Here is a 21574-nt window from a genome sequence, read left to right on the forward strand (position 1 = left end):
CCAAACCCAGACAGACCCATCTGTAGATTGTGCGGACTGCTTAATCCAACCGACGGACACAAATGCGAGATAAACTGCGCCTCGTGCGGGGAGGCCCACCCAACCGGTGACCGCTCGTGCAAGCAGCGTCTCAAACCGGTTCGACCCCGACCCACACCATCGTCAGCCCCGATGAAGTCGAAAGCCCCACGATGGTTCGCCTCCGAAGACGAAGAAGAGACCTACAGGGCGGACACTCGCGACCGGCTGGTTAATACCGAGGACCGCTCCCGCTCCCGGTCAGCGAGCCGCGAGCATAGGGCACCACCGACACCCAAAAGGAACCCGTCGCCTCCGGCAAGGAAGCAGAAGCCTTCACACGAGGTAAGCTGGGCGGAAGTCATCTCTCCCAAGCCACGAAATGCATCCACACCGATCACACAAAATCCAGAATACGTACCAGAGAGTCATTGAGGAAAATGGACAGCAAAAACAGCGTCTAAGCGACTACGAGCACAAATCGAAACTTTAATGAAAAGAGTGGCCATGCTTGAATCGGCATAAGCTGCGACCTGTGAGCGATCGCCACAATTTCAATTACCACAGCTAAGCACTCTCACCGGACATCCGCCACTACAAACACAACTGCCCCCCCTCCCCCAAACAACACAGCCAAAGCAGCCTCAGGCGCACTCACAGTCTGAGATCAACCTGGTAACCCAGGACCAATTGCAACAAGCACTGGAACAATCACAACAACAAATAATACAACAAATACAGCAACAATTTCAACAGTTCTTTCTTGCGGAATTCCAAGAATTAAAGAACTACGTTAACGAATCCCTAACCAAGGAACCCAAGCGTAAACGAAAAAGTAGTAAAATACCCTCTCAGACAGATGACGGTAGCATGCTAACTTCCGACACAGACAGCACAATACCGTCTAAGTCCCATCATGGCCCGTAAACTTCAAATGTAAACCGAAAGCATCACGATCTGGTCTTGGAACTGTAGGTACATTAAAAGCAAGCACGCATCCCTCTTGATATATACGTACAGGCGGCGCTAGTACCCCCGGATATTATCTGCCTGCAAGAGGCGGGAGAGAAACCGAAGCCAATTATGGGGTATAAAATACAGTACGACCGCAGCTACCGTAGGGTGGCCACACTCGTCCGCAAAGATTTGGCAGTAACCCTCACAGTGCTCCCCGGTGAGGAAATCCCACATCTCATCACCACGATAGGAGAAGAAGAAGAAGCCGAGTAGCACGGTTGTGCCCACATCGGCTCCTGCTTTCTTCGATATTTTCGGTGAGCAATTCATCTCAATCTCGATGATTTCTGCACCAGCGGATGCATAAGGAATAGAGGAACCCACGGATACCAACTTCTCAACGGTGGGTGGCCTTTTCGGCGGTTTTTCGAGCTGCTTCTCTTCCGTGACGCCGCGCTTCCCTCAGTCTGACGGCAAGGCCTAACCAGTATTCGCCGGGCAGGGTTAATCCCGCTTCGTCATTACAGAGGGAATGGTAGTTGTAATGGAAGGAGAGGATCTTCCTCCGGAAGAATTTGGTGCGGAGCACGGCTCGCGCTCCGCCGCTGTCAAGAAAAACGCCCTGCGCGTCTCTCGTCGCGACAGCACCCGTGAAGCGGCAAGCAGCGAGGGACACCGTGAGCGTCTCAGTGGCAGCAGGAAGCCCATTAGCCTAAAGCACAAGATCATCAAGTCGTCGCGAATGCCTCAGCTCCCGAAGGAACACTGGAAGATTATCGCCCGCCCCAGGGGTGGTCGGGATGTTCAGAAAACGGGCTCCGCAAGGCTTGGTCGGGCCATCGCCGCCGCGGCAGGACTCACGTCCGAGCAAGCTAGCCACGACATCGTCTGCCCCAACACAACACAAAATATTATCGTCCTCAGCACCGCGTCTCGCGATAACGCAGATGCTTATCTAAAAATGAATTGCATTACTCTGGGAATTAAACAGTACGAACTCAGCACTTACGAAGCCGCGCCGCACGCCACGTGCAAGGGTGTCATACGCCAAATTGATGTGTCGGAGAGCCAGGCCGACCTGGACAGAAGCATCCTCAACGAGAGAAATCTCTTAGCCCTGGGAGCCAAGCGAATCAAGAATAGCGAAACGGTAGTCATCGTTTTCGACGGTTCATCATCATCATCAGCAGCAGCAGCCTGGTTACGCCCACTACAGGGCAAAGGGCTCTCCCATACTTCTCCAACAACCCCGGTCATGTACTAATTGTGGCCATGCCATGCCTGCAAACTTCTTAATCTCATCCGCCCACCTAACTTTCTGCCGCCCCCTGCTACGGTTACAAGGTCCCCAACTTCGTTTTCTACGGCTCGGCGCTAGTCAAGTGCTCCTTGTACCTCAGGCAGCACGACTGCTGCTATGCCTGCGGTAGACTAGGCCACAGAGCCGACGTCTGCCCAACGCCGGAGGACAAACTATGGAGGAAATGTGGGGCCAACAACCCCGACGACAACCACACCTGCTCGCCTACTTGCGGCCTCTGCGGCGGCCCGCATACCACAGCGGACAAGATTTGCAAGCAAAGATTCCAGCTCCCGAACATCGTTCTACGGAGGATGAGGGAAAGAAATGCGGAATCCAGGAATCGAGACCCGTCACCAGCACAGACATGCGCCGGAAGCGAACCGGCTAGATCTTCGAGCCGGCGCTCCCGCTCGAGAAGCCGCTCGAGGTCCAGGAGCCGTTCCCGGTCCAGGTCCAGGAGCCGTTCTAGGTCCAGGTCCCGGGGCCCACAGAACAGGGTCCTGTTCGAGGAGCCAGACGGTCCTGGGAAACAAGGCGCCACCTGGGCAGACAGGGTGCGGTGTGGAGCGAGAACTGCCGAAAAGGTAACGGGGGGTGCGGCGCCAGAGCATGGTTCCTGTGAAATAGCTCAGCTCAGGAAAGAAAATGCCGAGATGCGCAGCATAATCGAGTTAATGCGAGCCGAAATAGCAGAGCTCAGAAAGGCTAATCAACCTCACCACGCTCCAGTCCCTAGTTCAACCCCCTCAGGAACCCCCTCGCCCCATCCCCCTCGGGGACCTCAACCCGTTCCAGTCCCTAGTTCATCACCCTCGGGGACCCCTTCTCCCCAAACAGCAGACATTCCCATGGTCGTGGATGCAAGCCACTCGGGCAACCCAGCGAAACGAAAGGTCGTTCCCAGCATGCCCGATAATGTACAGGCTAAAGCCAAGTCAGAAGTCAGAGAAATGTTGAATTCTATCTGCTTCGTGATCAAGAAGATTAATGAACGACTATCTGCAGTGGATCAGCGACTCTTGGCCGTGGATCAGAAGTTAGACGCGCAAAACATCAAAATTCAATGCTTAGAAAACAGAATGCCAGAGATAGAGTCCAAGGTGCAGGAAATGGACATCAGGACGTCGACCCACGTACGTCCCGTTTACTTCCCGGATAGTGTGTCGGTACCTACGCCGCCACCACTGCACATCCCCGGACCGATTAATAGAACCATCTCCCTGGAGACCCTAGTAGCAACGCCGGAAGGTGCTCTATACAGCAATGATGGGGCCACACACCCAATTTAGAATTTGGCAGTGGAACTGCAGGGGACTCCACCATAAAAGATGTACCCTGCAGCAGTTTGTTCGCACTCACAAAGAAAAGCCACATGTTATATTATTGCAAGAAACGATGACTGATCAGGTTTCACTCCAGGGATACAAAGCTCTGGCTCTCCGTGGGGACGGCAGAGGAATCTGCACATTAGTCTGCAGCAAGTTCACTTTCGTCGCACACGATCTAGGGGTCCGGCCTAGCAAGATGGAGACCTCCCTAGTAGAAGTCATCCCAAGTCGATCACAGACACACAGGGCGATCACAGACAACGTTTCAAAACCATCCTCACTAGGGCAACGAAAATCGTCGGAAACTCTCCACTGGCTGTGGCCGGCTATTTCAACGCCCCCTTTCACGCGTGGAACTACACGCACGACACGGTCAAGGGCAGAAGCCTGTGGCAGGAGGCGGGAGATGCGGGACTCTCTCTATTGACGGACCCAGCCTTTCCCACCAGACGTGGCACCTCCTCGACCAGGGACTCTGTCCCAGATCTCGCCTTTGTTAAAAACGCTGGCTCAGCCGTGTGGTCGAATCTGCTCGTAGACCTCGGTAGCGATCACTACATCATGGTCACCAGCTTACAAGTGGAGCAGAAAAGAAAGAAGGCCTTCTCGGTCCCTGACTGGGACAAATTCCGTGAGGTTCGCAGGGCCCGCGCCGCCCGTGGAGAAAAGCCGGAGAGTCTCGTCCAGTGGTGCGCATTAATTCTGCAAGATGTCTGCTCCACCACCAAAACCATAGAGACGGATCTACAGACAGACAAAATGGATAGCAGGCTAGCACACCTTCTCGAAGCCAAGCAATCACTTCTCGAAAGGTGGAAAAGCCAACGCTTAAATCGCAAGCTCAGAAAAAAAGATAGCCGAGATCAACAAGCAGATCGACGAGCACTGCCAAGCCCTGTCTAGGCAGCAATGGGACGAAATTTACAATTCAATCGACGGGCAGATGCGCACGGGAGGCAAGTGGAATCTTCTCAAACACTTGCTCGACGACTCCGGCACCGAGTCAAACCAGAGAAGTGTCCTCGCTAAAGAGCTCCATGAAGCCAAGAAGTCGTCTTCGGAAAAGGACGTGCTGGAGATGCTAGCTAAGTACCTGCCGATCAAAACTGTGGCCGATGATGCGGCATACCCAGTATACAAAGGGAAGCCGAACTCCGCGCTGGACGAGCCTTTCAAAGCCAGTGAAATCCGTCGTGCCCTACACGACCTCAATGGCAGGTCAGCGCCCGGCCCGGATCACATTAACAACAAGGCTCTCAGAAACCTAGAGGACGCATCGATCGAGTTTCTCACAGATGAGATAAATCGGATTTGGGAGGAGGGAATTGTACCGGAAGAATGGAAGTTGGCGAAGGTCATACTAATCCCAAAGCCTGGTAAACCGCCGAGCTTGGACAACCTCCGCCCCATCTCACTGACGTCATGTGTAGGGAAGGTAGCCGAGCACGCCATCCATAACAGAATTGCCGAGTATATCGAGACCAACGACCTTTTCCCTCACAACATGATAGGCTTCAGGCCAGGCCTCTCCACCCAGGACGCCATGAAGCTTATCAAGATACAAATCCTTGAACGCTGCACTCGGGACACGAGAGCCATCCTTGGTTTGGACCTGGAGAAGGCCTTTGATAACATCCGTCACGAGTTCGTTCTCGACGCCATCTCCAAACTCGACCTAGGCTCGTCCTTCCATGCCTTCGTCAGATCTTTCTTGAGCAAACGATGCGCCATCCTCAAGGCTGGAGATTTTGAATCGGAGAAAATGGAGCTGAGCAGAAGAGGCACCCCTCAGGGATCCGTCATCTCACCGCTCCTCTTTAACATCGCAATGGTCGACCTCTCAAGGTACCTAGGCAAGGTCCAGGGCATCGGTCACACGATCTACGCAGACGACATCGCTGTCTGGTGCGCGGGTGGCAGTGACGGACAAGTCGAAGCCGCTCTCCAGGAAGCTGTCGACACTACAGAGCGCTTTCTAACCGACACGGGACTCCGGTGCTCCCCAAAGAAATCGGAGCTCCTTCTCTACAGCCCAACTAGAAAGGGCCGCAAACCACATAACTGGAAACCCCCCACTGAAATTGACATTAATCTCTACACCAAGTGCGGACATCCCATTCCCAAAGTCGCGTCCATTCGAATCTTGGGAATGACACTCGACGGGGCAGGCACGAATAGCATCACCATTCACAAACTAGCAAAGAAGACGGATAGCGTCATCGGTCTAATCAGGCGGGTGGCTAACAGAAGGAGAGGCCTGAGCGAAGAGAATCTGATAAGGCTAGTCCACGCTTTCGTGTTATGCCATTTCACATACGTAGCGGCCATGCACGTCTGGAAGAGGGCCGAGCGAGACAAGCTAAATGCCATGATAAGGACGGGGATCAAGAGCGCGCTCGGACTACCAAACTACACACTGTTGCGTTTCGCCTGCGACACGTGGTTTTGCCGGCGCGACGGCGGCGGGGCGGCGGACATTTTGGCCCGATCTTCGTCACCGCAACACTCATCGCCAGGTGTTTCCAGGCGCGTCTGCGGCGATGCGACCGCCTAGGGATTTCGTTCCAGTCATTGTGCCCGAAACAGGCGATGCCAAAGCAGGGATCTCATTCCAGTTATTGGGCCCGAAACAGGCGATGCCAAAGCAGGGATCTCGTTCCAGTCATTGTGCCCGAAACAGGCGATGCCAAAGCAGGGACCATCTTCTCGTTACAGTCATTGTGTCCGACCGGCAGCGCCACGACAGTATGCTGCGCAGCGCCACGACAGTGTGCTGCGCAGCGCCACGACCAGGTGCTACGAGATCGTGCGCAGCGCCACGACATGGTGCTACGGCATCGCTACGACAGTGTGCGTCACCATTAGCCCATTGTACATTCACGTGCTCGTCTTTTGAGGGGTTCCTTCTTGCCCTCAACTGCGAGAGTATAAAAACAGCTGCCCCCGGACGCCAGAGGAGGGCTCCGATTTCTTCAGTTGAGTGAAGTGCTCTCCCGTCTCTCTACTTCGGTCAAACCTGACCGCCAACTCTTTGCGATGTTAAAATAAACAAGTTGTTTCGTTGTTACCAGTCGACTCATGCTTTGCCGGGACCTTCGGATGCTTGCAGTTGTACCCCAGGCCGCCAGGCCAACGCTACCCTTGGGGCTTGCGACCCAGGTACAACCACGGGCGTCAGCGCCGAGTTCCCAACAGATCGTACCAGCGGTCGGATCTCAAACATCTGGTTGCCAGCGGTGAGATCGCCTACGACTTCAAACAACGGTCTGCCAGCGGCGAGATCGCGACAACGGAGGCCAGCAGCAAAGTGATGCAGTTGACAGTATGCTGAGCAGCTCAACGACGATCCGGGAGCAGTGCAACGAGCCCTGTGTGACGACTGGTTGCCTGCAGCGGAACGACTGCGCGGAATTCCTGCCTGCGAGGTTTGGTGAGTGCGGGACTTTCTTCTTCTGAGCTTTGCCAGGCTTTTGTTAGTGTCAGAAACAGAGCTGGTAATTGTGGTTGTCGTTGCTGCCGGGTTAGTTTGCGGCAAGACAATAGTAAGCAGTAGAGAAAGCAGCATTCAGAGCAGCCATGGATTTGAAGTCGTTGCGCAAACCGAAATTGTTGGAGCTTGCAAGAGAGTTGGGTCTGGATGTCTCAGACAAACTAAGAAAACCTGAACTGCTAAAGGCTATTCTTGAGTTAGAGGCTGAGGATGACGAGCTGTCGGAATGCCTTGAGACTATTGAGGAGAGGTCAAAAAGACAGGAGCGCGAACTTAAAGAGCAAAAAGAGAAACATGAGCGCGAACTTAAAGAGCAAAAAGAGAAACAGGAGCGCGAACTTAAAGAACAGAAAGAGAAAGAAGAGCGTGAACGTAAAGCAGAGAAAGAAAAAGAAGAGCGTCAACACGCTTTGGAAATGAAGCGTCTCGAGATAGAGATGGAACGCGCTCGTAATGGAAGTCAGGCACACGGTGCAGGAGAACGCGTATTGTTCAAAATGACTGACCTAATGCGGCCGTTTAAGCTTGGAGAGGACATTGGTTTGTTCCTGGTTAACTTTGAGCGAACGTGCGAGAAGCAGGGGTTCTCTCGGGAAACGTGGCCACAGCGCTTGCTCACTTTGTTACCCGGCGAGGCGGCCGACGTAGTCGCTCGCTTGGATAGAGAGGAGGCAGAGGATTTCGACAAAGTAAAATCGAGTCTGCTAAAAAAGTACCGGCTGTCTGCGGAGGCGTTCCGTCGGAAGTTTCGGGAAAATGAGAAAGGCAGAAGTGAGTCATATACAGAGTTTGCGTATAGGCTTATGTCGAACATGCAGGAGTGGCTCAAAGAAGAGAAAGCGTTTGGTGACCACGATAAAGTTCTGCAGTGTTTCGGGCTAGAACAGTTTTATAGTCGGTTACCGGAGAACGTGCGATACTGGGTCTTGGATAGGCCAGACGTGAGTACGGTGGCTAGAGCCGCTGAGCTAGCCGAGGAGTTTGTGACGCGTCGAGCTCGCGGAGCTAAGGACGGTCAAAAGGGTGAATTTGGCTCCAAGTCTGAGAGGCCAAGGTTCACGCCCATGAGATTTAAGGGGGACACGCGTAGTGAGGATGCGAGTGAAAGCAATCCGACCAAACGTAAAGAGACGGCAGCCGAAGCCGAACGCAGAAAGCGGTTCGAGATGAGGCGAGCGGGCGTTTGTTATACGTGCCAGAAGCCGGGTCACTTTTCGGCGCAGTGTCCGGAAACAACACCAAAAGTTGTGTTTTTTTCAATAGGCAGCACTGACGAGAACATGAAGCTTCTTGAGCCTTACATGCGAGACCTCCTCGTGAACGGGAAAGAGTGCCGAGTGCTTCGCGATTCCGCAGCTACGATGGATGTAGTTCACCCATCTTACGTAGAACCCCATATGTTCACGGGCGAGTGCGCGTGGATCAAGCAAGCCGTGGAAGCTCATAGCGTGTGTCTGCCAGTAGCAAGGGTGCTTATTGAAGGACCTTTCGGAGCGCTTGAGACAGAGGCGGCAGTGTCATCTATGCTGCCACCCCAGTACCCGTACCTATTTTCAAACAGGTCCGATCACCTCCTGCGCGAGAAGGGGCTTTTGTTTGGTGAAGCTAGTGTTCAGGCCTTAACCAGATCGAAGGTTCGGGAGCTCGCTGCAAAGGCGGTAGTTGCGGGGCCGACGTTATCAAACAACGAAAAAGGGTCAGAGGCGCAGCAAGCTGATATTCCGAGCACGCCCGAACTGAATAAACTTGAGTCTGTAACGTTAAAGGCGCCAGATACTGGAGAGGAAATGCCCGACACGGGAAAGTTAGAAGAGCTATCTACTGATTTGCTCATCGCGCCTACGTCAGACGGACTTGATAGGTTGCTAAAAGTCAGCCGGTCGGCTTTGATAGCCGAGCAAAAAAAGGATGGCAGCCTGGAAAACGTGCGCTGCAATGTCAAAGAAGGTATCGCCAGGAAAACTGCGCGTTTTGTGGAAAGAGGGGGAGTCCTGTACCGGAAGTATCTAGACCGCAGAGGAGTGGAGTTCGATCAGCTGGTCGTGCCTCAATGCTATCGTCAGGATCTGTTGCGCTTGTCACATGGGGGTTCGTGGTCCGGACACCTAGGAGTTAAGAAAACTAAGGACCGTCTCTTGCAAGAGTACTATTGGCCAGGGTGTTTTCGGGACGCAGACCATTTCGTGAGGACATGTGACACTTGTCAGCGGGTGGGCAAACCAGGGGACAAATCAAGGGCGCCGTTGAAATTGGTACCTATCATAACGGAGCCTTTTAGACGGCTCGTTATTGATACAGTGGGACCTCTGCCGGTAACAGCCACGGGGTACAGACACATTTTGACTGTGATCTGCCCAGCGACAAAGTTCCCTGAAGCAGTGCCGCTTAAAGAACTCAGCTCAGTTGAGATAGTTAATGCACTACTGTCCATATTTGCGCGAGTTGGTTTTCCTGCAGAAATTCAATCAGATCAGGGCACAGTGTTTACTAGCGCTTTGACGACAACTTTTCTCGAAAGGTGTGGGGTAAAGCTGTTACACAGCTCAGTGTACCACCCACAGTCGAATTCCGTTGAGAAGCTCCACTCCGTCATGAAGCGCGTGTTGAGAGCGTTGTGTTTTGAACATCGAACTGACTGGGAGCTGTGTCTGCCTGGGGTGATGTTTGCTTTAAGGACCGCGCCGCATGCGGCTAAGGGGTTTTCGCCAGCTGAACTGGTGTACGGTCGCTCGCTTCGATCTCCGCTTCGCATGCTTCGAGAATCATGGGAAGGTAGGGGCGACGACCCAGTCGTGGTGGAGTACGTGCTTAAGCTCCTCGAACGCTTAAGAAGGGCACAGGAGTTGTCAGGTGAAGCAATGACAAAGGCCCAGCAGAGGGCCAAGGTTTATTATGATCGGACAGCCAGGGCCCGTCGTTTTGAGGTTGGCGATGAGGTCATGATATTGCGCACATCGCTAAACAACAAACTAGACGTGCAGTGGGAGGGCCCAGCGCGAATTGTTCAGAAACTGTCGGACGTTAACTACGTGGTAAGTCTGCCAGGAAAGCGGAAAGCACAGCAAGTCTACCACTGTAATCTGCTCAAACCTTATAGACAAAGGGAAGCAGTGGTGTGCATGATGGTAAACGTTCCTGAAGAGCTTCCGGTCGAGCTTCCAGGACTAGGCTCAGTGACGAACAGGGAAGACACCGGTCAAGTCATTAGTGACCTTATCAGTAAAGCACCGCTGTCGCCTGAGCAGAAAACCGAACTACACCAGCTATTACAAGAGTTTCAAGGTCTGTTCTCTGAGAGGCCTGGTAGGACTTCTGTACTTACTCATGATATAGAACTTACCTCCACAGAGCCAGTACGATCCAAGGCGTATCGGGTGTCACCCCGCCAGAGCGATATTATGGAGGCTGAGGTAAAGAAAATGCTACAGCTCGGTGTTATTGAGGCAGGTGAGAGTGATTATACCTCCCCTTTGATTTTAGTTGAGGTACCGGGCAAGGAACCTCGTCCTTGCGTCGACTACCGCAGGCTTAATTCCATCACTAAGGATCAAATTTATCCGATCCCTAACATCGAGGAGCGCCTTGAGAAAGTTAGTAGCGCTCAGTTTATTTCCACCCTAGATCTTGTCAGGGGTTATTGGCAGGTTCCACTTACAGAAGAGGCTAGTAGGTATGCGGCGTTCATTTCACCAATGGGAACATTCCGTCCTAAAGTGTTGAGTTTTGGTTTGAAGAACGCGCCATACTGTTTTTCAAGCCTCATGGATAAAGTGTTGCGGGGACAGCAAGAATTCGCTTTACCGTATCTAGACGACGTAGCGATATTCTCCGCATCCTGGTCTGAGCATATGACACACTTGCGGGCAGTGCTAACCCGCCTGCGCGAAGCAGGCTTGACAGTAAAGGCTCCTAAGTGCCAGTTAGCACAGGCCGAGGTTGTCTACCTCGGTCACGTGATTGGTCAGGGTCGTCGCCGCCCCTCTGAAATAAAAGTGGCCGCTGTGCGAGACTTTCCGCAGCCGCGCACAAAGACCGATATTCGGTCGTTCTTGGGTGTCGCCGGCTACTATCAGAGGTACATCCCTAGGTACTCTGATATCGCGGCTCCCCTGACGGATGCTCTAAGAAAGACAGAGCCTCAAACAGTCGTCTGGGACGAGACCAAGGAAAGAGCTTTTAGCGCCCTAAAGAGTGCCCTAACAAGCCAGCCTGTGCTACGATCGCCAGACTATACAAAAGGGTTCATTGTTCAGTGCGATGCTAGTGAGCGAGGCATGGGCGTTGTACTGTGCCAACGGGAAAATGGAGAAGTAGAACACCCCGTCCTGTATGCTAGTCGTAAGCTGACCAGTCGTGAGCAGGCGTATAGCGCCACCGAGAAAGAGTGTGCATGTCTCGTGTGGGCCGTTCAGAAATTGTCATGCTATCTAGCCGGCTCGAGGTTTATCATTGAGACAGATCACTGCCCTCTCCAATGGCTGCAGACCATCTCTCCCAAAAATGGCCGCCTCCTGCGCTGGAGCCTCGCTTTACAACAATATTCCTTTGAGGTGCGTTACAAAAAGGGGAGTCTCAACGGTAACGCCGATGGCTTAAGTCGAAGCCCCTAACGTAGGAATCAGCCTCAAAATTGTTTGTTACTGATGTTTTTCTTCCTGAGGCAGGATTTTTTTTAACATATTGCTTTTGTTTAGTGTTTCAAAGTGATGATATGCTTTCTAGTGCAATTTTTCAATTTGTGGACGCGTTCTGAGTGATGCTAGACTACTGTAAGGAACTAGGCAGTGGTATAAAAAGGGGAAAGAGCCTGGCAGGGCTTAGTGAGGGTTGTGCCGTGCTTGCTGACTGAGCGGTTGAGTTTTCAGCGTAGTTCTAACGCTTGCCGGGAACGAGAACAAAAATGTGAACTCTCCCGAAGTCACTTTACAGTGTCCCGTGCGAACCTGAACGAGAGAACGAGGCCTTCTCTGTGCGCTGCGCTCAAGAAACGTCAAGGGACGCCCGACTTCGGTTATGAGCATCATCGAGCGACATCCCTCCGGACAGCGGATGCAGTCCCCTGTCCATCGGGATCTCCTTTCCCCGGCGGGGCGGTCTGTTGCGTTTCGCCTGCGACACGTGGTTTTGCCGGCGCGACGGCGGCGGGGCGGCGGACATTTTGGCCCGATCTTCGTCACCGCAACACTCATCGCCAGGTGTTTCCAGGCGCGTCTGCGGCGATGCGACCGCCTAGGGATTTCGTTCCAGTCATTGTGCCCGAAACAGGCGATGCCAAAGCAGGGATCTCATTCCAGTTATTGGGCCCGAAACAGGCGATGCCAAAGCAGGGATCTCGTTCCAGTCATTGTGCCCGAAACAGGCGATGCCAAAGCAGGGACCATCTTCTCGTTACAGTCATTGTGTCCGACCGGCAGCGCCACGACAGTATGCTGCGCAGCGCCACGACAGTGTGCTGCGCAGCGCCACGACCAGGTGCTACGAGATCGTGCGCAGCGCCACGACATGGTGCTACGGCATCGCTACGACAGTGTGCGTCACCATTAGCCCATTGTACATTCACGTGCTCGTCTTTTGAGGGGTTCCTTCTTGCCCTCAACTGCGAGAGTATAAAAACAGCTGCCCCCGGACGCCAGAGGAGGGCTCCGATTTCTTCAGTTGAGTGAAGTGCTCTCCCGTCTCTCTACTTCGGTCAAACCTGACCGCCAACTCTTTGCGATGTTAAAATAAACAAGTTGTTTCGTTGTTACCAGTCGACTCATGCTTTGCCGGGACCTTCGGATGCTTGCAGTTGTACCCCAGGCCGCCAGGCCAACGCTACCCTTGGGGCTTGCGACCCAGGTACAACCACGGGCGTCAGCGCCGAGTTCCCAACAGATCGTACCAGCGGTCGGATCTCAAACAACACGCACCGACCGACTCCTGCAGTTGGGTATTCATAATACCCTGGAAGAAATTGCAGAAGCACAAGAAAGGGCACAGATTCTCAGGCTCTCCGGCACCCGGGCAGGCAGACGACCCCTAACAGAGATGGGCGTCCCCCCGGCCACTGTCGAAGACGCCCTCAGGGCCTTCCGAAAGAGCAGAAAGATAGCATCCTCATATCGCCTGCCCCGCGCAATATGCATCCCCAGCGCAACGTAGATAGAAGGAAGGCCAGGGCGGTGGCGCTCCTACGTCGCGCGACAGAACTCCTTGGCGGCAGCTGCTTTGTTGACGTGGCCCAGTATGGCAACAGCAACAATTTCACGGTAGTGTCGATCAACCACAGGGGTTCGACCGTTAACGCCGCGTGCGGCCGCGTGCGGCCGAGCAAGTGGCCATTGCCTTGGCCCTCTTGGACGACAAACATGCCCATATCTTCAGCGACTCCAGGGCAGCCATCCGCGCCTTCAGCGTTGGCGCTGTGTGTAAGGAATAATAATAATAATAATATTTGGGGTTTTACGTGCCAAAACCACTTTCTGATTATGAGGCACGCCGTAGTGGAGGACTCCGGAAATTTTGACCACCTGGGGTTCTTTAACGTGCACCTAAATCTAAGCACACGGGTGTTTTCGCATTTCGCCCCCATCGAAATGCGGCCGCCGTGGCCGGGATTCGATCCCGCGACCTCGTGCTCAGCAGCCCAACACCATAGCCACTGAGCAACCACGGCGGGTGTGTGTGTAAGGAAGCCTATCGCATCCTCGACGGCAAAAGCATCGCTACCCACACCCTCACGTGGTTCCCCGCTCACATGGGATCGATCGTGGGAGGCCCCACAAACCTCAACGAGCTGGCCCACTCCAAGGCGCGAGGTCTCGCTTTCCGCGACCATGGAGAACTCCAACGCCGGCCCGAAGTGGTGGAGAACAGAGATCAACCGACCACATACAATGAAATTGTGCAGCACTTTTATCTCGGCAGGAGAAACTTCCCCTTCCACACAAGAAGTTAAATAGAGCGCAGGCATTGACCCTCAGATTATTGCAAACAGACTCGTATCCCAGCCCAGCTTTATTCCACAAGCTTTATCCCGACACCTATGCCACTGATTCTTGCAGGCACGGCAATGAAAACGCTAGCCTAGACCATATGCTCTGGCGTTGCCCCTCGTTACGAGGCACAGAACAAATTAATGAGGACAAGTGGCTCTCCGCTATCAAGAGCCCCGATGCCGGGGCGCAACTATGGGCTGTCCAGAGGGCCCACGATGCGGCGGTTGGGTATAGCCTGACTGTCCCAACGTGGGAGCGGCCCGCAGCGCGCTGAGTCGCGTAGCTCAGGACCTGCATTAAAGTTTTGCATCCATCCATCCATCCATCCATCCATCACCACGATATGGCCTGTCAAGAAGGGAAGACCTAAACAAGTCGTATGCAACGCATACAGACCCCCCCCCCCGCGACAGAAAGCCTGACTTCGCGTCATTGTTCCGACACCTACAGGTAATGCTGGAACACCGCGATTGCCTCATTATAACCGGAGATTTCAATGCAAAGCACAACACGTGGGGCTACTCGAAAGCAGACACCAAGGGCACCAAGCTCCTAGAAGTCATAGAGCGCCACGAATGCACACTAATTACTGTACCAGGTACGCCTACTCGAATAGGAAACAGCGCCAGCTGAGACACGACCCCTGATCTCACCATCACCAATGATACCTTGGGGACAAGCTGGAGGGTCCTAGACGACTCGCTGGGTAGTGATCACTATATTATCGAAATCACCAGCGCCTCGGCCAAACTACGCCGACCCCTAGGGAAAGCCAAAATTACAAATTGGCCTAAGTTTAGGGAGAGGCAACAGCTCGATTTGTATACAAGTCCGCCCTTCCCGGAACATCAAGGCCGCTTGACCACGATCAAGGAGTGGGCCCAAAGCATCAAAGAACTATATGACGCCAACACTAAAGTGTACCGAACCGATACCGACACGCCGGCAATCGACAACCATCTGATACGCTTATGGGAAGCATGCAGAGGCCTCAGAAAAAGATGGCGCACACAGAAGCTAAATCGCAAACTTAGACTTGGGATATCAAACATCAAAAAACAGGCCAGCAATTATGCCCTGAAGGTTCACAGGGACAATTGACGCACGTTCTGCGATTAGCTTAAAGACACGCTAAGCACCAAAAAGACGTGGAACATACCCCGCAGCATCATCGATCCTTCAAATACGAAAACAGAAACAAACACAACCCTACAAAAACTCGTTGGCGAATATCCGGGAACCCAGGATGAACTCTTACAGGAACTACAGCAAACATACACGGGAATCCGGACCGGACATCCGAAACCATACCCTCAATATCCGGGACCTCCGAACGAGATACTTGATGCACCCATCACGTATGCGGAGGTATACGCGGCAGCACAGAGCTTCAAGAAAAACACGGCACCGGATCCCGATGGGATCACCAACGCCATCTTGAGAAACCTAAGTGATGAAACCCTGCGAGCCTTTACGAAGCAGCTGAACGAAGAAATATGGACACCGGGAGGAACATTACACGAGGAATGGACTACAGCTCACATAGTCCTTATACCCAAACCGGGAAAACCGCGCAGGCTCGATCAATTACGACCGATCTCGCTCACGCCTTGCCTGGGCAAGCTTCTTGAACGAATTGTACTCAAGAACATGGACTACACCCCGATTGCATGTACGGAAGAGGTCCTCAACCCACAACCGGGCAGCAACAACATACTCCTAGCCCTCGACGTGAAAAAAGCATTTGATAATATAGCACACGAATCCATCCTAGATGGCCTCGCCGCCATAGGATGCGGAGAGCGAGTATACCATTATACCGTGGCTTTTCTCAGCCACCGCAAAGCCCGCATCGGCATAGCAGGCCTACTATCAGACATATATGATCTACCGCAGAAGTGTACTCCACAAGAATCAATAATATCGCCTTTCGTCTTCAACATCGGACTTAGAAAACTTGCTTTACAACTGGAAAACATCCCAAAACTCGGATGTGCCTTCTCTGCCAACGATATCACCCTATGGGCAACCAAGGGTTCATACGGTGACAGAGAAAACACATTCCTCACAGCTATCGGACACATCGAGTCATACCTAACCACAGCAGGAATGAGGTGTGCCCCACACAAGTCGGAGTACCTTCAAGTCCGGCCCAAGCAAACTAAGGAGCATCGAGCCCCGCCAATACATCTCGAGATTGCCGGGCAACCTATAAAGCGCGTCCCGACCGCACGCTTACTAGGTATACACGTCCAGGAGAACAACGGCATAAAGGTAGCCTCAGAGAAACTAAATCACGTTATAAGAAGCACCGTATCACTCATCGCCAGAGTAGCGCGCAGAAAAGATCGTTTCACAGAGGACGATATCTTAAGACTGGTACGAGCCCTCGTCATCAGCCGTGTCACGTACGCACTCCCGCATCAAGTCAGCGCAAAAGCGAGACAGAGCGCATGGACACTTTCATAAGAATGGCGTACAAAACGGCTTTACAGCTACCGTCAAGCACAACCACAAAGAAATCACTAGCGCTAGGTGTATACAACACCTTTGAGGAGCTAGCAAGTGCCACGCTCATAGCGCAGAGGGAGCGCCTCAGCAGGACTCAAAAGGGAAGACACCTTCTTCAACGGCTAGGGTACTCGCTGACACCTCAGTACTGCAAAGAAGAAACACAACTCTTGACTAACCACATTAGAGAGAACATTGTAGTAGACCCTATCCCAAGAACATGCACCCCACCCACAATCAGGAGAGAAGAGCAGCGCGTGCCCGCATATTGCACAAACGCTGCTTCAGAGACCCAGATACATAGTACACGGACGCTAGCCCGTATCGCTCGTCGCCACGTTGCGGGCCCAAATACACACTCGCCATTGTCAATCAGGGGAACCTGGTAGTCTCTGACTCCATCTGCGTCACATGCAGCGCAGCAGCAGAAGCAGCAGCGATCGCTCTCGCACTTCGCGACGCCGAGAGCAAGGGAAGGTCCGCCCGCGTCCTTACGGACTCACAAGCGGCGTGTCGTTTATACCTGAATGGAACGCTCCCTATACAAGCCATTCGAATCCTGGGTCGCTCACTAGAATGGACCCACGGTATCGTCTGGTGCCCCAGACACGAAGGCCTGCGGAAAAACGAAGAGGCACACTGCGCAGCTCAAGGTCTCACTAGCCGAGCGGCAGACCACACCGTTCTTCAGCCCCCGACAGACCGACGAGCGAGCCACGAGTTATTAACGACAGGTCAACAAATACTACAGGACCAACATCAACAAATACTACAGGACACTCGCGCACATAACACACGAATGTACCGACCGTCCGGGCGACGCAATTTCGCCACGAGTCACAACACACACACTCAATATGTGGTCTTGGGAGGCGAGACTCTCCGAACTGGACCTGGGAAGACAACTGGCGACCCTCGACCAGGCCCGGCGAGCCGCGATCGCCAGTGGAGCCCTGTCAGAGGGAACCACCCAGGAATAAACCGCGCAACAGTTTCTGAAATAGTAAAGTTCCTCCTCCTCCTTCCCTTTCTACTAAGGTGCGAGTCCAGAGGCGACGTAGATAGAACTGTAGTGAGGAGAGAGAAGAGGTAGTTCCCACACAAGGGAGGGCGGGGGGACGTGGCGTGAGAAGGCAAGCAAACCCTACTACTATACGCCGGCGGTTGCGGGGAAACTAGATAAGCTTAAGTTCAAGGCACGGTACAGTACGTTGCTGCTATTTCTGAAAAATAAACACCATGCAAATATGTCAAGCGGACAAACTACGAAGGGCGTGCAGAAGCAGAGCCGCATTAATTATAGCACACCGCAAGGTCCTGGCTATACTATGGAAAACGTCGACCGTCAAATCAACACTTTTGTGCCCGCCGCGTTAGCTTTACGGCTATGGCATTGCTAGAGGCCGTGGATTTGATCCCAACCGCGGCAGCCGCATTTCGAAAGAAACGAAATAGACAACGCACGTGCACTTAGATTTTAGAACACGTTAAAGAACATCACGGCGTCAAAATTAATCCGGTATCCGCCACTACGGTGTGCCTCATAATCCGATTGTGGTTTTTGCACGTACAGCCCCATAACCGAATTCAAGTTTAATACTTCTGCCACAATTCGGTGTGCCATGTGAGGCAATGACTATGCTCAAACCTCTCAGAGGTTATGAAATATGGCGCACAACAAAGCCTCAAGCAAACACCCCTCCCTTTGTGTTCTGTGTAGTACGCAGACAAACAGCAGTGGTGCCCGCAAGGTAACGTTTAACATCAACTCACCACTCTCCTGTTAGACTAAACGTTGAAGGAATTAAGCTTTAGCTGTCAACATCACCGCTAATTATCCTAAATAAAAGCATCCAGCACGGAATGCTTCGCTTACATCGATTCCCACAGTGCGTGGGACATGAATAATTCTTCTTTCTTCCTTCTTTGTTTTTTCTCTATTTCTTCTTCTATTCTTGTTTTCTTTTTATTTCTTCTATTTCCTTCTTTCAATAAGAAGAATCGGCACCATGAGCTGCAAGAGAGCACAACCTCAGGGACATCATGAGAACAAAGAAAGACGAAGAATGCTTAGGCCTCGGCTGGGACCTGACGGTGACTGTTTCCTGTTAGCTAAGCTTTTGATATAGCCAGCCCTTAAGTGTCCGAACTTGCACACTTCACGCTAGTAGGCATCCGCTAACACCTCCCGTGTGCGTCGCGAACAGACGCAAAGAAGTGCGCTTTCTTCACCTTCGACAAGCAACAACCAAAGAACCTTTATTATCAAGAAGCAGCGGCTTTTATAGACCGCATCACTAGTGCCACAGCGGTGCTGTAACCGCTGGCGCTGCCTAAGCTGGCGAGCTATCTTATCACACATCCTCCTCTCTCTCTTTTTTTTTTGCATGAAGCCACTCGTGTTACGAAGAAGCTTGAAATCGTTCTGGAGGAACCACACACCTTCCCATTCGTGTGTGATTGTGACGGGGATCGTTACACTGTTGCGCGCTGCTTCTTTCATCATTGCCTATTTCTGGTGATTCCGCTGTCAGCTGCGTTGTTCCTCGGCCGTCTTCTAAACTTGTCGAAGGCAGCGGGACGAGATGAGTGCGATTTCTGCCTAGGTAAGTTTCCCCGGAGTCGACCCCGTGCGATCTGGGCTCGTCGGTGCTTCCTCGAACGACTCCTTCTCTTTGGAGGTCTACGATCCATACGTCTGTTCCTTCGGACAGTTCTGGCAGATCGCGCACTCCGTGGCGTCGGTCGTAGTCTCTCTTCTGGCGCTGACGCTGCGACCTCTCGAAAGCTGCCAGTTCTTGAAAGTCTGGGGTCCGAGGCTGGAGGCTTTCGCTGGACGTGGGCAGGGCCGTGCGCAGTCGTCTCCCCATGAGTAGCTCAGCGGAGCTGTATCCGTTCTTCAGTGAGCTTGTCCTGTAGGCCAGAGGAGGTTTATAAGCGTCAGCAGTTTTCTTTAAGGAACCTTTGATAATTTTCACGGTGGACTCTGTCATTCCGTTGCTCTGATGATAATGAGGGCTAGACGTCACGTGTTGAAAGTTGTACTCTGATGCAAACTTTGAAAATTCGATGCCGAAGGCTCTTGAGAAGTGCGGCCCATTGTCAGAAATAACTACTTCCGCAATCCCGTCTCTGGCGAAAATGGATTTGCAGTGGTTTATTATTGTGGGGGTGAACTCAAGTTATTCAGCGGTACGAGGTCCGGGTATCGTGAAAAATAATCCTTGATGATCAGCCACCATTTTCCCTCAAGAAAGAATAAATCCATCGCAATGCGCTGCCATGGCCTATCTGGAAAATTGGTCTGTTTCAGAGGCATCTTTCGGTTGGTGCTCTGCTTGAGGCAGCTGTGGCAGGCCTTAACAATTCGTTCAATGTCCGCTTCGATACTTGGCCACAAAACTGAGCTCTTGAAACGTGCCCGGCACTTCTCGATGCCGAAGTGTCCCTCCTGAATTATTTTAAGGACGAGCTGCCGTAGTGTGGATGGATCACTATCCGAGAGCCGTACATGAGCAGGTTTTCGACAAGAGCAATGCTTTGCCTCTCGTTCCAGTAAGGCTTCAGGTCAAACCCAACGTCCCAACGGCTTGGCCCGCCTTTTGTACACAGGTTGATAAGAGCTTGGCATACTGGGTCTTGCTGTTGCTCGTGCGCGATAAGCTATAAACTCGGCACTGTTACCGGGACTGACGAAGTCACCAATCGCAGACAGCCGTGCATCTCGTCCACCAGTTCCAGGGATTCCGTTTGTGGAAGAGGGGACCGAGAAAGCGCGTCCGCCACCGTCAAGTCCCGGCCTGGAACTGTTAAGAACGGCCCGCTGACGTGCAAGTTTTGCCAGCCAGTTGCGACAGCGGGCGTCAACTTTTCCTGGAACGCCACCGCAAGCCTCTAGCCACGGCGTCACTAAGTCGACTGTGTGTGGAGAACAATACGCGCGTCCTCGACTCTCCGTCGCTGGAGCCAAGACGAGTGAGACGAAGCAGGCTTTGTGGCTGAACCCGCCACCGCCAAAGTGGTCTGCTGTGAACAAGAGAGTCCCCGGGGGAACGTAGTTCGAGGTCCTTTCCCCCGCGCCGTTCAAGACGCAAGACAATGGGCAACCGGCCGCGCTGTGGGGGTCAGCTCGGGGAATAAAAGGCACCTCTCCTGATGTAAGCCCCGAGTTCTACGAAGCCCGTCTGGCCTCGGTTGGGGACCATGAACCTCGCGCAAAGAAGTGTGTGTGTGTGAGTGTGTGTGTCCCGCCCGCAGAGAGGCGACTCGTTTACGATGACTGGTCGAACGTTTCCCTCACCCTTGGATCGAGGGAGGACCGAGTGTTTATAAACCGCTGTTGTGCGGCTGCTCAGTGTACTTTTCTCTCGCAGTCATGCTATACTGAGGAACTGCAACGTCCTGATGTAGATAAAACCCATATTCCTCGTTCTCGATGAGAAGCAGTCCTTCCCTTCAACAACGGCCTCAGCGTGGTAAGTTGGACGACGACATAAGCCAGCTACCATGTAATTCCTGCCCGACTCCAATCTTGACAACTGGTTGCGAGCGGTGGGATTGAGCCCCCCCAATCCTGACAACTGGTCGCAGCGGTGGGATCGTCCTACAATCCTAACAACTGGATGACAGCGGTGAGATGGACTTTGCGACGTAGTGCTGTGTCTGCGGTGAGTGCTTTGTTCTTGCTTTGACTCTCTAGACTTCATTTTGTGGTTGCTCTGTTTAGAACAGTAGGAAAGCTAGATGGCTGAGTGTTAGCTAGGTTGTGTTTTCCTAGCTAGATTTGGCGAGCAGGATCAAGGCAGTAAAGCAGCAATCATGGAGTGAAGGACACTGCTGAGAGACGAATTGTTGATTGTTGGTGAGGAACTGGGCCTAGACGTACGCAAGGAAATGCTAAAAGCGGCATTATTGGAGCTAATTTCCGAACAGGCCAGTGAGCAAGAAATTGAAATGGGGTTGGAACTTCTGAAATAAAAGAGAGAAATGG

At 52.8% G+C, this 21574-nt stretch overlaps 1 pseudogene; it reads right to left on the reverse strand.

The window, feature by feature from the left end:
• Window positions 1–221: 221 nt before the first annotated feature.
• LOC142586385 (uncharacterized) overlaps window positions 222–21574 on the reverse strand; it is a 29736-nt pseudogene continuing 8383 nt past the window's right edge.

The sequence above is a fragment of the Dermacentor variabilis genome, chromosome 6, assembly GCF_050947875.1.
Source record: "Dermacentor variabilis isolate Ectoservices chromosome 6, ASM5094787v1, whole genome shotgun sequence".
Lineage (NCBI taxonomy): Eukaryota > Metazoa > Arthropoda > Arachnida > Ixodida > Ixodidae > Dermacentor > Dermacentor variabilis.